The following is an 18,402-nucleotide window of genomic DNA, read 5'->3' as shown; positions in this document are numbered from 1 at the left end:
CCGCTACACTGCTGCTGCACGGAGAAAGTTTTTCCCTTATTTTTCCCGGGAGAGGGTCTCCTCCCGTGTTCTAAATTTAACTGTTCTTACCAAAATCGAAGAATGCAGTGCAGGTGTTCTCAAATTCAGTTCGGAGGTTTCCTGATCACCGACCTGCAGATTTCAGGAGACGAGTCCTGGGCCCTTGGAACTCGTCGGTCCGAGGTGAATTTGCAATCAGCTGCCGTCTCTGGTTAGAGATTTCTTCCCCTGTCTTCTCAGCTTGTCTTCTTTCCTTCAGAGGTCTTGCTGTGTCCACTGGAAAGCACCGATTCTGCCCACACCGGTGTCCATTCGTGCCCGTTCATGCCCATCCATGTGCCCACTCGTGTGCCCACTCGTGTGCCCACCCAGGGACGCCAATTCTCGGGGTTTAATCGGTTGTTTCCACCCGAGATTCCAAGGCTGGCTGGTGGTTCGTGTGGGCACGAAGGGAGTGATTTTCCCTCCTGACCTCTGAAGGATTTAGGGTCTGTTGTCTGACTCTGTGTCTCTGTGTTCTGTGCTGAGCTCGGTGTTCGGTGTTCGGCGCGAGAATGATGAGGAGTCTCAAGGTCTTGCTTTTCTGGTTTCTCGCGTTGTTTATTAGTTCTTATCTTACAATTCTCTGTGTCCGGCCATGGTGTTCACAGCAGCTTGGACACGAGGTGACTCCCCTTCCCCTGTGTCCTGCCATGATGTCCACTGCAGCTCGGACACAAGGCGACTCCCCTTCCCCTGTATCCGGCCATGATGTCCACTGCAGCTCGGACACAAGGCGACTCCCCTGTGTCCGGCCATGGTGTTCTCAGCAGCTCGGACACAAGGCGACTCCCCTCCTGTGATGGGAGGTCGCTACCTCTTATACAGATAACTACGTACCCATTGTTTACAATTCTATGCCAATGTCTATCACCTATACTAACAGGGTCATTTCTACTTTGATCCAATCCACTGAAACTATTTTGTGCCCACGTCACTGCAGAAGATGGATGCCAAGGGAGAAGAAGAAGAACCCAGGGCTCTGCCCTAAAATCACCATCTTGTCCCTTTGCATCTACATTCTAAAAATCCATAACTACAAAATCTTCCGCACAGTGATAACTACACTACTCTCAGTAACACCTTTGTGACTTGCAATTCTTCTCTCTGTTGGATGTTTTTCTCATGGACCAAAATCAAAGACTGTGTCTTCCTGGGCTCTGTGCCAGGCAAATCCCCCTGCACAGACCCCAGACCCTCTTTTTTGGGTCCCAGGCCTCTCTACCGAGGTCTGTGACTTCCCAGGGCGCCCAGAGGGATGCCCTGGACTCCAACACTGCTGTATTAGGTAAGGCAATGATGTGACTGGATGCCATGTTGTCAAGAGCAGAATTCATGTCTTGCTTTCACTCCATTGCTGTAGGAACTGTGTGCCCCTCTCCTCAAGGCAGCAGTCATTGGCACTCCTGCCTCTGTTCATTCAGCCCTCAACTTGCAACTCCTTGTATGATTAGACATCACAATGAATATTTCTCCTGAAATTTGATTTAGTTCTGGCTCCTAAAAGGGAAGTCTGTAAGGAGAACAAAGTGAGCATTGCTCGGAAACTGGCATGTGGAGGTGATGTTTCACATGTTCCTGTGTTTCGACCAATTCCCATGCCCTGATGGGCTGGACTGCAGCAAGATCCAAGCACAATCCCTTTGCCCATTCTTCCTTCCTGCTTCCCCTCCCTCCTCCCTCCCTCCCTCCACCCCCAGGGAGGCTGTACTACTCTTTTCTCTTTTTTTCTTTCCTTCCCCCCATCCTCCCCAGTTGTATATATAAGTCCCTAATCAAGCTGTCCTTGCATCAAAGGACAGCTCAGGGGACATGGAGCGGGGCCCAGAGCAGCAGGATGGTTCACAGCATCTTGGGGCTCATGCGGCCCTTGAGGAGTGGGCTGAACGTGAGCAAAATTCACCTCATTTTTCTCTGTGGTGTAACTGAGCAGCACCACAGCCCAGCAAAGTGGTGGTCAGAAAGAGGCTTCAGCTCCATGCACAGGTTCCAGGTTGCCCCTAGGGAATCAAGGTGAGTCAAATGCTACCTTGCTGCATCCAACAGGACGGGCATGCACCTCTGCCTTACCCCGTGACAGGAAGAGGAGCGAAGCCATGGCCTGTGGGATGTGAGGGATGAGACCATCACCTTAGGTGAGCAGATGCTGATGGGAGGAAGATGGTGCCAGGACCCAGTCTGAGAGGTGCTACTTCCTGTCCCTGGAGCAGTGGGGACCTGTCAGAGGTGCTAGTCCTGCCTCCAGAGCTGTGGGGGCCACAGCTAATGGCTGGGAACCAGCTTGTGAAGGTGACAAAGAGGCACAAGAGTCCTTGGGCCCATTTCCACAGCAAGAACTACTGCAGGCTCCCTGCCAGCCTTTCCTCTGTCTGCTTTAGGGATAGTTCAGGAAGAGATGGTAAAATAAATGTAATTTGTGTATCTCCTAGACTAGTATGATCTGAGTCAGACTGTAATCTGCTAGGCATTGAGAGAGAGAGATCCAACCAACATTGCAGAAAATACAATAAACCATTTTGCTATCTGACCTTAGAGAAAAGTCATAGTGATAACCCTGCTTGGTGGGATTTATGAAGACTCATTATCAATGGGATTTCTTTCTAATTGGTTTGTTGCTTATGAAATTATCTCTGGGAGTACTTGTAGGCTTCTTGCTGTTTTGTATGGCTTGGAAAGTATCTTGTAGGGAAAACATTGATGGGGAAGAACTACTTTCTTGAAATCTCCTTCACCTCCTGTGTCACAAAAGGTTTGAGATTTTATTTTTTAAAAGGGAATAATCAGTTGGCATACACTGAATTTTCAGTGTTGAGTTTATCACATCCTGATAAGATCTTTCCAAACCTCTGACCATGTATCCTGTGACAGTGATGCCATTGTAAAATAGTTCAGACTAAATGAAGCAAAATTTAGTCTAACCAATTTTGGTGGTTTTTTTTTTTTTTTTTTAATCCTGGTTCAAAATTACCTAACAAAATGTGAAAGGATTTTTTTCATTGCTTTAAAAACACCAATAAGCAAATTCAAAAGTAAATAAAATAAAAAGCTGCAGATTTTGTTTCCAGCTTTGGGTACTCAAAAGCAGGAGTCTTTCAGAGGAGACTTGAGCCTGAGATCGATTTGAGTGATATAAAGACAATGAGACCAGTATGCAAGTCAGTCTGTTACTGAACTGAACAATGAGAACGGGGAGTCATCACACTGGGTTTATGCCCCCAACAGAGGCCCAAATATTGAGAACACAGCCAAATACCTTAAATGTTCCCTTCAGCCAGCATAGAGGGAAGCTGCTTGAAGGTGCTCTCTGCATCATGGTCAGGAGTGCTTGGCATCATCCCTGCTCTTGAGAAGAGTGAACTCTGCAGCCAGGCTTATCCAGAGTCATGCAGGATGTCTCACAATAGCATCTGTCCTTCCTTGTACCTAACTGGACACCCTGTGTGCTGTCCCTGGCTGCAGCTTGGCTACCTTGGGGCCCATGTAACTGGCAGCAACAGCCAAAGCAAGGTTGGAACTCAGAGGAACTGCAGGGAACTGGATTTGTGGGAGGTTGGTGCAGAGATTCTCTAGCAACTAATGTTGGCTAAAGCTCTAGGTGCCTCAAGGATAAGAAGATTAAGTTTTCTGACAATAAATGTGTGGACAGTTTTCAGGATTTTTGGATCCAGCAGTGTCTGCAGACAGTCATCTCTCATTATCCAACTGAAAAATCCATTTGGTTGCAGCACTAAGTAGAATTCTATCACTTTACCATTTCTATTGTGTAACAAGTTATTTCACCCATAAAGATAAACCAAACATTGCCTAGAAACATGCCTATTTGCCATACAAACGGAATAAATTACTCTGATCCATCAAAAACGAGGATTGTTTTATTTTGTTTTGACATTTGAGGACTAATCTTTAAATTGTGTATTTACAAAGAAATATCTGTAGGTGTCTTTATGAAGAAAACGGTGGTGTATGCTGTCAGCCTGATGAAAGAGAAGCTTCTGCCACTGGAGAATGCCCTGGGCTTTGGGATGATGGGCACTTGGGCAGGGCCACACTGAGAGTTACTGGGCAAAAGGCCCAACCACCTCCAGGGTGCTGCCTTCTTTCAGCCCAGGAGGTGGGACCTTTGGGTAACTGGGACCTCCTATATCTAAGTGAGTATTTGGTATGTACACTAAGAAAAAAACAGTGTTTGCTCATGTACTTCTTCTGGCAAATATAATAGTCTCAGAATATACCGTGTTGGTGAGAAATTCTGAACACTGCTGTCAGGGTAGCAGCCTTCTCCAGATTGGTGTGAGAGCCTGGTCAGGAGGAGATGAACTGGATGCTGTTTCCCTCTCATTTGTAGATGCCCTTTCTGCAAGTTATCATTAAGAGAAGCTGATGGCCATTGTTATAAATGGAATGGGTGGAGATAATATTTTTCTCCTTAAAATGCCTTTATTAATCAGCTCTTACAATGGTGGCTCAAGGGGTTTTGGCAGCCCGGTTCGCCCTTGAGGAGGAGGGTCCTGGTCAGCTCTGCAGCAGGAAGTTCAGCAGGGCTGGAGAACTCCTCCCTCGTCGGGAGTCTCCGAGAAGTTCTGAATTCCGTTTGTTTGCCTTGGGGTCTCACTCCTGGTTTGGTACTTTTAAGTAACAGTGAGTTACAAAAACTGGACTAATCAGTTCCACTGATGCTCTAGGGTACACCCAGCCCAGTATTGGTTCTTGTGGGTTTAAATCTTACTTAGGTTTATTTTTATAAGGGGTTTTTGGTGTTAAAAAGGGTTCCAAGATGCACCTGGGATTTCTAATTTGCATATTCTACGGGGTCTGGGGCAGGGGCTGCAGCAGCCTGCAGCAGCCTCGTGGTTAGTTTCGCAACAGTTATTGGCGAGCTGGTTGCGCTCGGGGAGCAGGCGTCTCGGAGGTTTCGATGGTGGCGGGCTTGGGGTTTTTCCGCGCTGGGCTCGGGCCGAGGTGGGATGGGGCCGGCTGGCCCGTTGGTCTGCGGCGGCGGCTGGCTGCCCGGCGGCGGGAGCCGCGCCGGGGCGGGGTGGCTCGGCAGCCCCGTCGGTCTGCAGCGGTGGCTGGCTGCTCAGTGGCGGTCTGGCGGGAGCGCCCGGCCCCGCGGCTGCCGGGGGACGCGGCATGGCTCCGGCGGTGGTGGCAGTGGCGAGGAGTCCGGGAGCGCGGCTCCAGCGGCGGTGGGGCAGCCCGGGGCAGACTCACAATGGCGGCTGCTGCGGGCAGGGATCGCGGGGGCGCTGGGAGCCAGGAGCCCGCGGCAGCAGCAAGCGGGGGTTGGGGCCGAGGCGGCCCCACTCACTCTCGGCTTCTTTGGCGGCTGGGGTCTCCACGGTGGGTATGGAGGAGCGGCAGCGCCGGGGAGCCAAGTGGGAGCCGCGCGGCACGCCAGCAGCCACGGGGGCTCTCCCGTGGCCTCGGTGGCGGGCGGGCAAGCTCCCCCTCCCCCGGCCCCGGCGGCGGGCGGCCCGCTCCGGTGTCTGGGGGGGGGCAGGCTCCCCGATGACGGGCGAGCCCGCTCCGGCGTCGGGGGTGGGGGTGGGGGCTGCAGGCAGTTTCCAGCGACCAAGCAGGCCCCCCCCCACTGCCCCCCCAGGGGGACCACGGAGGTGGCTCTTTACTGTTACATTACAATTTTACAATTTAGTATTATTACATTTAAATATTAATACACTTATTTTACGACAATCAAGGGTTTCAGTTCTCCAAATTTCATTTCTTTCAGCCATGTTCCTAACTCTTGGCCAGATTAAATCTTGCAGGCTGTCAAAATAACTAGCAATTTTTCCTGAGCGTGGATCACATCAGCTCAGAGGAAGTTACTCAGCCCGGTAGCTCTGTAAACTGGGGCTGGGCATGTCACCACAAGAAGGGTCCTTGTGATGGAGTTAAGGATATGAGTGGGCACTTCATGGAAGAAAAAGCAGCAGAAAAGGAACAATCATCAAGTAATCCTCTTGGGAAGGGGAAGCAAAACATGAATGATAACAGCCCTTCTTGCTAGATTAGTATCTGATCCTGAGCACTTTGCTTGTTATTGCATCACTCTACCCAGGATTAACATCCCAGGCCTGAGACTTGCAAATGCTCTGGCTGCCTACAAATGCTCCCTCTGCCAGCCAGCCCAAGCAGGGGCAGCATGGGCAGAACACCTGCACTTGTTTGTGCACAGAGAGACATTTATTCTGTGGGCTGTTTGATAAAGTGAGAAATATTTTGAGGCAACTCAGATTTGCCTGCCACTGAGAACTGATAATTTGAATTTTTTCTCACGTGTATTGCATAATCCTTTGAGAAAGTGTTTGTGTGCATATTTCCCTCTAAGTGCCATGTCTCTAGCACTCAGCCAAAATACCTCAATTTTGGATATGCATAAAAGGGTGGACTCCTCTGATTTTTGCAAATTTGTCTTACAGCTCTGAGGATCAGGTGACAGTGCATTTTATAAATTGGGATGGAGAGTGACTTATGACCACAGCCAAAGAAGGGGAGAGTTTGCTGGAAGTGGTAGTCAATCACAACTTGGCCATTGATGGATTTGGTAGGTGTTGCAGCAGGATATGTACATGTGCTGTTAGGGCCAGTGGGTACTTAGGAATAGTGCAGCAGTACACATGCCACTGTGTTCTGCCAAGACCATAAACAAGCTTCCCTTCCCCACCAGCTGTTTGCTGGGTGGCTCACCATGCTGAGATGGCAATGTAACCTCACAGGGTCACCACTGGCATTCCAGCAGCCTCTGTCAGTGCTTTTGGCTGCATAGAGTTGATGTAAAAATTTGAAAACTGATGGTGATTCTCCCAGAGAAGAGGCAGGCTGGAAACTGCATCCATCTGTTGTGTTTCCTAGTATCTCTTTTGACATGCTCCAGATCTGTTAAAGGGCCTTTTCTCACACTGTTCCTAAAGATGGTCTCTCTTACCCCCTTATTTTTCCTGATTTGCTCTCATTCCCTTGTTTCTCCACCAGGTGCCTGTGAAGGGACATTAACCTGTTCTACCTGCCACCTCATCTTTGACAAGGACACCTTCCAAAAGCTTGATGCCATCTCAGATGAAGAGCTAGACATGCTGGACTTGGCATACGAACTCACACATAAGCCTCCCTGCTGATCACAGGAGATCCTCAAGCCTCTAAGGCAGATTCTCACCATGTGGCACTTCTTTCCAAGGGGATGGGGCTCATTCTGTATTATAACTGTGCCTTGAGAGCTGCTTTTTCTTGAGGCACAGCAGATCTTTAACAGGAGCTTTAGTGAAAACCCATCCTGAACCAGACATCCCAGTGTGGGTGGGGAATTTCTCCCTTTAGTTTGGGAACAGAGGAGCCTCACTTCATGTTTTCTTCTCAGATCGCGCCTTTGCTGCCAGGTGTGCATTAAGAAGTCGATGGATGGTCTGACAGTGAGGGTCCCCATGGATGTGTCAGACATGAGGAGGCAGCTGGAGCTTGGAAAGCAAAGCAAACAGTAACTGGAAACGACTGCTGCACACCTTACATCCTCATTTAGGCGTGGTAGGGTACTTAGCTTTTGGTTGACACTATTGCTTTTTGTGACTGCCTTGCAGTAGGTCATAAAAGTCTGATTCAGTATAAAAGGCATGTTTGGCAAATCTCTTATTTAAACAAGGCATCATGTTTAATAGGGTCTTTGGTACATATTTTATGTGCTTAAATGCTCTACTGAACACAACTGGATTCAAGTGTATGGCTTTATATTTCTCTGGGTGGGTGTCAGTAAATATTTCTGCTCTGCGACTTGCTTTCTCCTTTGAAATTTAAGAATTCTGCTGTTCTGAGTAACTGCTGAGAATTTTGCAAGGCTTGGCTCTTTAAAAGTGGAACAGGCTTTTCCAATTTGGGGAGCTTAAGAGATTGCTGTTTGCAAGACAGTGTACTGATGGGCTTGGTGATGCAGGTGACTTGAGTTTGGTAGGCAAGAGCATACTGAGGACATTTGTGTGCTGACAGTTCCTGTAAGCAGGAACCACTTCTATGAACTTGAGATGTTTTGAGTCCCTGAATTGTTTTGTGCTGGGAGCAGCCACTTTCTCCAAAAGTTAAATTTTCTCATTGCTGCACTATCTTATGTGTCAAATAAAATTCTAATAATGAACCTTTTAGACCTACAAGATGCACTGTTCTGGTACCATGAGCCTGGCTGGAATAGAATGAGTTGGATGGAAATTTGATTGGCTGCATTAAGTGCAGCACTGCCGGCTGATCAAAGGAGGTGATTGTCCTGCTGTACTCAGCACTGGTGGGGCCTCATCTGGAATACTGCATGTAGTTTTGGGCACTGAATATAAAAAAAACATTATTCTGTTAGAGAGGGTCCAGAGCAGGACCATGAGGATGATGAAAGGTCTGGAGGGGAAGCCTTATGAGGAGTGGCTGAGGACATTTGGTTTGTTCAGCCTGGAGGAGACAGAGGTCAGACCTCATTGTGGTCTTCAACATCTTCACGAGGGAAAGCAGAGGGGCAGGTACCAATCTCTTCACTCTCATGATCAGTGACAGGACTCGAGAAAATGGCATGAATCTGAGTCAGAGGAGGTTTAGGTTAGATCTCAGGAAAAGGTTCTTCACCTAGAGGGTGGTTGGGCACTGGGACAGACTCTCCAGGGCAGCAGCACCCAGCCTCTCTGAGTTAAGAATCGTTTGGACAATACTCCTGAGCACATTATGGGATTCTTGGTATGTCCTGCACAGGGCCTGGAGTTGGACTCGATGATCCTGAAGGGTCCCTTTCAGCTCAGAGTATTTAGTGATTCTATGATTCTGTGATTTATGAAATTTCAGTGTGACCTTGGGGCCTAGGCTGCAGGGGCTGCTCTGGCGGCGCTGTGGCGCCAGGGGGCGCTCGCGGGGCGGCGGCGGCTGTGAAGAGGAGGAGGCCGCGGTGGCAGCGGGGCCGCTGCTCCGTGCCCGTCCGTCCTCCTTCCTCTCGCACTGACCGGTGGTTGGGCCTGTCTCGGGGAGCCACAATTGCCATTTGTGTCTGATGGTCTCTGTGCACCTCCATGCCTTCCTACTGCTGACACAAGCCCTGCCACGCCCGTTGTGTCCTGGTGTCCCTGTGGGCACAGGCGCAGGTGATGAGTGGCACTCTGTGAATCCTCTCAATAGGCTTTGTCTTCCTCTCTGATCCTTCATGCAAAAATCAGTACAAATGTTTATCCATGTCAGAATTTTATCCTTAGCAGAAGGGTACATGCAGGAAGGATTTCCTGGCATGGGCCAGAACCATGTGCTGTAGGAGGTGATGGCAGAAGGGTGGATTTTTGCAGGGTCCCAGCCCTGTTTGGGGACCACGGATGTGGTGATGTACTAAGGCTTCGGGCTCGTGACTGGCATGTGACAGGGTAGCCTTTTGCTTTGTCATACATCAGAAAAGCCTTCCAGGCTGTGCCTGTTTCTCCCAAACCTCTTCTCCTCTAACTTGTCCCAGGTTTACTGTAAAAAAAAAGCAAAGACAATAAATATGGATTAAATAAAAGCAGTTAAGCCATCATCTTCAGTAGCACTTCAAGTCTCTCTCCCTCCTGATGCCACCACTTGCAAAGCCAAGGTGATCTGGAGCTTTGCAGTCGCACTCCTCAGTACCCACCTTTATTGTGAGCTTGTTGGAAGGATTCCTCTTCAGTGTGGATGACTTCTGAAGAGTTTCTAGGACAAGCTGTTATCATTGAAATGCAGGGAGTCAAAGTAGCCCATGCTAATCTGGTGGGGCTGTCTGTCCCTTGAAGGTGCCATGGGATAATGGAGAGGCCTCTGCACAAAGGAGCTACCTGCAAAGGATGAGGGACAGTATGTAGCAATGTATCTGTATAACAGGCCATTCTGATGCACCAGCCAAACTGGTTGTGAGTAATATTATCAAACCACCTGCAGTTTTGTTGTTAGAGCTCTCAGGAATTCATCAAGGTTACTGAGAAAACAACAGGATCAAAAATAAGAAGAGAGCCTGAGAAAATATCTGCAAAAAATGTAAACCCTAGATAGGGGAAGCACAACGTGAGGATGAAGGCTTGAGCAATTGGATGTCCTGAAGGATGTGTGCCTGCCTCATGAAGAAGCAGCTTAGCCAACCCAGAGATGCATGTCCACGTGGACAGTAGACCTAGAATCTATATCTGTCATGTAATGAAAACAATAAACGGCTTCTGTTGGAATCATATTGTTATAAACGAAATAGCCAGATTAATAATCCAAAAAATAAATTTTATTTCACTACAAACAGTGATCACGGAAAGCCACAATAAAAAGTACAATATCAATCCTGGGATCGGTATTGGGTGAACCTGCATTCGGCCTCTATCGCACCGAACCTTCCCCATTCACAAATCTGGCCACTGAGGGGCCGATTTATATACAGTTTATTTCCCCTAAGGCAGGGTTCTTTGTTCACTTTTGCTCAGATCGCATATTCATGTGTCTTCTTTTGGGACTTCTGTGCTCTGAGACTGCTTTCCGGGCTTGATTAGATTTCCGAGAAGTCAGCATTGGGATGCACATCCATGATGTCTCTGATTGTCTTATCCCAGATGCATATCAGGTATCAATCACCCAGGTGTGCCAGACCCAGCCCAGCCCTAGTAATGACTCATCTCTGTCTGCAGCAGCTCTTTTCTGTTGTAAATTTGTATTTCTTCCTCAGTACCGCCCTGCTTCTCAGTTGCAAATCAGCTTTCCCTGGTTGCAGCTTGCAAACCTCCAGTTTTAGATTCTTTAATTTCCAAGCACAAATTACTTTATACAGATATTACATATAGCAGTCCCTCCCCTTTTATATGAACACATTAATTCGTGCTTTTATTGACCAGTCTTTTACCTGCGTCCCTTCTGAGCAAGATATTCTTAGTGGACTATTCTAGGCAGCTATTCTACTCTTTTAATTTTCTAACCAATTTTCCCTTATACCCATAGTGCTCCCTACACTTTATAGTGACAACAAACATCTATAGAAACTTCCCTAATCATCTTCCCACCTGTCTGAATCATCCCATTCCTCTTGGGACATTTCACAGTATTCCTGATAAGTTATGTTTCCTTCCTTCATTTTCTCTTCAAATTTAGCTAAAGCCTCGGCAGCTTTGCTTCTCTTTCCCCTCTCCCCCAGTTGAAAAAAATGAAATTCGGAAAACTGAAACCTTTAATTGTCATACAATAAGTGTATTAATGTTTATTGTGTAAAAAGCCCGGCACTGCGGCCCCCCCCACCCCCAACAACGGAGCGAGAGAGACCAGCAGAGCAGCCGGCGCTGCCGCCGCCGGCAGTGCCGCTGCCAAAGACCGAGAAAAAAGGCTTCAAAGAAAGGCGAGGCGTGGGGCCTCGCCCCCGGTCTCCCCCCCCGCTCCCGGAGCGAGTCGCTGCGGCAGAGCTCGTCCCTGCCGGCGCCGTGCTGCGGCACGGCGGCGGCGGCCTGAGGCGAGAGCGAACAGAACCGGCCGCTTCTCCCTGCCCACAGCGGGGACCCCAGTGAGCGGGGCCGTCCGGCCCCGACCCCCGCAGCCAGCCGCTGCCGGAGCGGGAGAAAGAGGGGCCGGCCGCGCTCCCCCAAGCCCGGCATGAGGAATCCCGGACCCCCGCAGCCGCCTCCCCGGCGTGGCTCCAGCTGCCATGCCACCCGCCCGGCTTAAGCCCAGTCGCAGAGAAGCCCCAAAGCCCGCACGTGGCTCAGCCCGCCCGCGGCCAGCCGCCGGATGGCGCGTCCACAGGCCCGCAGGGCTGCGTCCCCGAGCGCGCCCAGGCCGCTGCCCCGCTCCAAGAAGAGAGAACCCACGCCAGCCACATCTAGCAGCCCTGGTGCTGCCCAGCCCCTCCGAAACGCCATATTGGATAAAACCCACAGCCCCTGCCGCCCAGGCCGACCCCGCATGCAAATAAAAGACCTCGAAATGCATCTCGGGATCCCTTTTAACACCAAAAACCCCTTATAAAATAAAACCAAGTAAAATTGAAACGCACAGAAACCAATGCTAAGCCGTGTGAACCCTGGAGTAACGAAGGAGCTGATTTCTCCGGTTTTTCTTACTAGCTGTAAGTTAAAAAGACCAAACCAGAGATGAGACCCCCGGAGAAAACAAAAGAAACTCAGAACCCTGGGGTTACTCCCAGCGAGGGCAGGTTCTCCAGCTCTGCTCAACTCTCTGCAACAGAGCTGATAAAGACTCTCCTCCTCCACGGCGCGCACGGGCAGCCAAAAACCCCTCGAGCAAATATTGTAAGAGCTGATTAATAAAGGCATTTTAAGGAGATTAATATTATCTCCGCCCATTTTATTCATAACACAGTGCCATTATCTTTGATACTTTAGAGATTTGGCCACCTCTTTCTACTGCAAATTCTGGATCTGTAGGCAGGGTTGCTATTTGCATGCCTTGCACTACAGAACGTATCAATCGAATAAAGCAAGGTATCAAACAGGGCAGAAATATAACCTCAGCTATGGAACATAAGATGAAGAATACTACCTTTTTCCACCAAACTCCTTCCCCAAACAACTGATCCCACCATGAAGCTTGGAGGATAGAGTTCCATTTCTGAACCGGTACATGGGCTACCTTTTTTATTTTGGCTGCCAGACCCCTGATGGTCTCTCCATAATCATCAATCTCTATGCAGCATTCAGACTCATTGAATTTTCTGCAACCCCCTCCCTCTTCAGCTAACAGGTAGTCTAAAGCTATGCAGTTTTGATACACCTAGGCCCGCATTTGGGAATTGTGATAGATGTAGTGTATAAATTCACATATAAAATATTGTATGTGGTAAATTTATAAATTGTCACTAAAAGTTTGGACTCTCGAAAGCTGCTCAAGGGTGTCTCCAAAATTCCAAGGCCCATTGTACAGCTGTGAAACCACAAAATTTGCAACAGAAACTACAAGGCTGGACTGGAGATGGCCCATTCATCAAGGGTGGACCTCCACAGCTAATCAAGATCTGATATCAATCTTGGTGGAGGATCCGGGAGGATGATCAAATCAGTGCCCCAAAGGGAGGATCCGGGAGGATTCTTGGGACGTCTTTCATACTGTCAGGAAACTGTTATAAACGTAATAGCAAAATCAGATTAATATAAAAAACAATTTATTAGAAAAACTATCCCAATCACCAACAAAGAGAAAAACCACAAATAGGACAGACAGCGCAGCACTGGGTGGACCGGGATCTGCACCCTAAGGTACAGATTCTCCCAAATCCACACGGAGCGGACTGCAGCTTGGGGTTTTATAGGGTTTTTCATATCCCGAGGCAAAACAGGTGTGGGGCATAGTCCAACAAATAGTCCAAATACATCTTTGAATGGATTTCCTGGATTCGTTGAACTTTGCAAATAGCATTCCGGGAAGGTTCTTTTCACATGCGGATCAGGCTCGCCCGGTCTCCGTCTCCGTCCGAAGAGGAAATTCTTCGTCTGGGTATGACGCCGATTCTTATCTTGGTTGGCCAGTTTCTTTGTCCATCTTGATGGCCCCCGTCCTGCTTTTTGTCTCAGGCTGAGAAGCGGTTGCTGTATGAGCAGCTGCCTGACTCGGGAAGAATTTTTAAACAGACTATACCTTTTCACATTTTAATATCAACACCAATCTAACATATATTTCTATATTTTTCATCACAAATTTTTACCTCAATGTCACATTTATCACAAAACCCTTTAAAAACCTCACTTGGAAATAAAGAAATACATGAATATTTGGACTTTCAATAGACATAGCCTCTGGGCAGAAAAGCTATATAAAAACCGTACACCGAGACCCAGCATTTGTGGGCAAGGTTGGACAGCACCCTTGCTGCTGTTACTCTGTCCACCCAGCATTCGATCAATGTTGTCCAATTTTATTGTGGCCTTTTAAAATTGATCTTGGAAATTGCTAAATAAATTCTTTTATTTTGGATTGGCTCTTAATCATTTATAACAGGAATGTTGTCTGGCTAATATTTCAAGAGCATCTGATGTGTGGTTTGACACAATTTCCACCACAGCCTGAAGTCTTATTAACCTATTCAACAGATAGATTGAGGTCCTATATCCCCAACTCCCATCATGGGCCCAAGTTGCTGGGCCATAATATTCTATTATTCTTTCTGCTGGCCATTCCTCCTCCCCCCACCTTTGACTCCCTCCTGCTATAGGAAGTTCTTTCTTCAATTCCCTTTTCTTCCTGTTTAATGTTTCATACAGAGGGGCTCCCAATAAATCACTCTCTGATCTGGGTAGTGTAAAGAAGAAAGGCCAGATCATTCCCAGAGTACAAGATCCTTTCCACCCGCGGGGTAACTCACTATAAGCTTTCTTACCACAAATCCAGTATATTCCATCTGGGGCCTTCCACTTCATATTCACATTCCCTGGGTCCCTCCAGTAATCTCTTAAACTTTCCAAAGATTGGTAAGGGTTAGCTCCAGAACTTTCATGCCAGCACAATCCAATTGAATTAATCCACTCACAACCTTCCTTTTTAATCCGACTCCAATACCCTGTCGGGGGTTCAGGTTGGCAAATTTTGGTTTTGTTGTTTGAGTTCTCTGCCAAAGTGGATATACAGGGAGTGTATCCCACCACCTCAGTGTACTCTCTCCCTTCTCTACTAATACAAATTATCTCAATTATCCTTTGATCTAAGATCAACCCTTCAGGTCTCTGAATTATCTTGGAAATTTGGCCATTATCCCATTTTAGCAGTTGTTCTGGAGACAAACTCTCACCTTTCCATGGCCACTTCTCAGCTGACTTAAGACCACCACAGATCCAACAATTAGACAAACCTAGTTCAGTTGCAATCTCCTGCATCAAGTCTATGAACAGATTCTGATTAGAAGCAGGCAAACTCCAGTCACTATATTGTTTTTCTAATTGTTCATAGTGCTTGCTTAAGGTTTTTAACCTTTCCTGTTCCATCCTCTTTTTCCTGGCTTCTGATTCCTGTCTTTTCAATTCCTAAGATATCTGCTTCATTTTATTCTCTGTGTCTAATCCCTCCTTGTTCCTTGAAAAGCAAAAGGTTTTATCGTACTGCAAGCATATCCTGTCATCATCATTTCTAAGGAGATCAAGTATTATGTGTTCATTGCTTAGTGAAGACCTTTCATTGTGTCTCACATTCTTTCCTACCCAATAGCTCCTTCCACCCATTATGCACATTTCCAGCTGACTGCTATCATAAGTCATTAACTTTAAAATATCCCACAAAGGTTGATTTTGTTTTACCTTCTATCCATACAGTCTGATTACATTGGTTACAAATAGGAATAGCAGTGATTCCTCCTGTACCTCTTTTGTGTATTGTATGGGTAAAAGAAGCTTCTGACTGCGCGTTCTTAGATTTCACCTTTGGGTTGTGGCATACTATCCTCCCTTCTAATTTACACATTTTATATCGAGTGCCATTATAGGTGCAGTACCCTCTCTCCGTGTCACTTTGACAGTCATATTGGGCTTGGTTAATCATGACTTTTGGAGCCTCTTACTCCTCCAGGATTGTCTGTAAACACTGCTTACACTCATCAGTTAGGCTCTGCCTTTCAGTGCTGAATTGATCCCCTGTGTGCACCCCAGATATCTCGCACATGACTAGGCTCAGGACTATCAGGATTTCCCACCGGCATACCCCTCTGCCTTTGCCTTCGCCCATTGGGTTGCCACCAATGGCGAGGTAAACCATCTTCTCGGCAGCAAGTGTATTTTTCAGGGGTCCCACAGCTGGTCCAAACTGCAAACCTCCTTTTAAAAGTGCCCCACCTCGATAATTTGACAGGATCAGCCCTGCAGGGTACTTTATTTGACCTTTGGCACTCGACTGCAAGGACTTCTGCTTTTGCATCCAATTCTCCCCTTACTCCCTTTTGGTATAATAGATACCACTCCGGGGAGTCTAACTCCAATATACCCAAGTTCGTGGCAAGCACTAAGGCACGGCTAGTCAGGCTTTGTTCTTCTTCTAAGCACTTAAAACACAGACCCCTAGGCCTATGCCCCCTCTGCAGTGGGTAACCCAAACCTCGTCACAATATACACACTTAAAATGGATAAAACATTCACACCCAGGCACCAAACAACTTATCTGGTCCCTGTCAGTCATTTACTGTGACGTTGTAGTTTTATCTTTAAGTCCCCTGGGGAAGAAGTCACTTTCCACTCGGGTGTCTCTTCTCGATGTTCAACCTGCTTCACTCGAGATGTGTGTGTCCAGCCTTTTTCTGCAGTCTGAATGGCTGTATCTGTGGTGAGAAGGACAAGAAAGGGACCCTCCCAATGAGGTGCCAGCAGGATTTCTCTCCAGGTTTTGATCAGTACTTCATCACCAGGTCATATCTTGTGGATAGCAAACCCCAATGAGGTGCTTTGGGTTACCAGCCCCTGCTTCCGTAGCTCATGCTGGTTCTTATTTATGGCTATTAAATAGGGTTGAATTTGGCCATCTTCTATAAGGGGGTGCCCCACAGGCATCCCATGTTCATATGGCATCCCATAAAGCATTTCAAAAGGTGAAATTCCAGTCTCAGAGTGAGGCATAGTTCTTATATTCAGTAGTGCTAGAGGGAGACACTTCACCCAGGACATCTTGGTCTCTAACATCAATTTTGATAGCTGTGCCTTTAGTGTCAGATTCATTCTTTCCACCTGTCCCAAGCTCTGAGGGTGCCATGGGGTATGAAATTTCCACCGAATCCCTAGAGCATCTGCTAATTGATGATTTTTGAGGTGAAATGTGTCCACTGATCAGAGTCAATATGATCCACTACCCCATATCAAGGTACAATTTCTTCCAATAATATTTTTGACATGGTCTGGGCTGTGGCCCTTGCACTTGGAAAAGCCTCTACCCAATAGGTCAATTTATCCGCTATTACTAACAGATATTTGTACCTACCTACCTTAGGTAACTTGATGAAGTCTATCTGAACCCTTTCAAATGGGCAATAGGCGAGGGGACGTCCCCTCAGAAGTGCTTGCCTCGACCTAGCTCGATTAATCTTTTGACAAATCATGCATCCTTGTACCTCCTGTTTGGCCAATTCATAAATCCCTTTACACCCAAAAAATTTGAGAAATTGTTCCACAAGAGCTTGTGCTCCCCAGTAAGTCTGCTGATGGAGTCTTTTTAAGATTTTTCTAGTATACTCCTTAGATAATAGCTCTCTCCCACCTGGTAACTTCCATCTGCCTTCCTCCAGTCTTCCCCCTATTTTCTCATATCCTTCAATTTCCTTTTTAGAGGGACAAGGGGGGTACTCCTGAACCCCATTCCCCTCAACTTCTGGTGTACTTACCATCAATAATGCTGCATATTTGGCTTCTCTATCTGTCAGGTTATTTTCTCGAGTTCTAAACTGCATTCCTACCTGGTGTCCCCTCACATGCACAATGGAAATAGCCTCTGGCTCTCTGATAGCCTCTAGGATTTTTTTTATGATTTCCCCATGAACCAACCCCCACCCATGAGTACTCATTAAACCTCTTTCCTCCCAAATTTTCCCAAAGGTATGAACCACCCCGAAAGCATATTTCAAGTCTGTGAAAATGGTTCCTTTCTTTCCTTTCAGTCTCTTAAGTGCTCGTAATACTGCATATAGCTCACAAGCCTGAGCAGACCAACTAGCACTGAGAGGTCCTGACTCCACCACTTTTCCTGACTTACCATCCACTATTGCATATCCAGACTTTCTTTTTCCTTCCACCACCCTTGCTGACCCATCCACAAACTATTTCTCTCCCTCTTCTAATTCTTCCTCTTTCAAATCTGGCCTTTTTTTTGTCTGCAGCTCTACCACCTCTGCACAATTATGAGTAGGCTCCTCTAATGCTTCACCAAATAGAAACTGAGCTGGATTTTGAGCTCTGGTTGTCCGTAATTCCAAATCATGTGAATGAATCAATATAGCCTCATACTTAAGGAGTCTAGTGTCTGTGAGCCATTTGTCTGCTTTTTGCTGTAAGATGCTCCTTACATTATGGGGAGTGTATATCACCAGTGGAGCTCCGAAAGTGACTTTCTTAGCTTCCTCTACTAATAATGCAACTGCTAAAATTGCTTGCAAACAAGTAGGCCATCCTCTGCTTACAGGATCCAAAAGTTTTGACACACGTCCTACAGGTTTTCTAGCCCCTGCCCAATCCTGGGTTAATACCCCATGGGCAGTATGGTTACTGACATCCACAAATAGCTGAAATTGCCTTTTTACATCGAGGAGGCTTAATACCGGGGCTGCTATAAGCATCTCTTTTAGTCCTTTGAATCCCTCTTCATCCTGCTCTGTCCATTTCAACCTATCAGTAGTTAGTTTCTCATATAGGAATTTTAATTTCTCACTGTACCCTTCAATCC

The 18,402-nt window shown here is 47.2% G+C and overlaps 1 pseudogene across 1 annotated transcript; it reads left to right on the top strand.

Annotated features, from left to right (window-relative positions):
- Positions 1-1,612: 1,612 nt before the first annotated feature.
- On the top strand, positions 1,613-7,409 carry LOC310922083 (adrenodoxin, mitochondrial-like; annotated as a pseudogene). The gene is made up of 4 exons (XR_014592773.1): positions 1,613-1,620; positions 1,816-2,073; positions 6,483-6,607; positions 7,036-7,409. The product of XR_014592773.1 is annotated as an adrenodoxin, mitochondrial-like (transcript).
- The last annotated feature ends 10,993 nt before the right edge of the window (positions 7,410-18,402 follow it).

The sequence above is a fragment of the Zosterops lateralis genome (genome assembly GCF_965231275.1).
Source record: "Zosterops lateralis genome assembly, chromosome: W".
Lineage (NCBI taxonomy): Eukaryota > Metazoa > Chordata > Aves > Passeriformes > Zosteropidae > Zosterops > Zosterops lateralis.
This window is presented reverse-complemented; position numbering and strand designations above follow the sequence as displayed.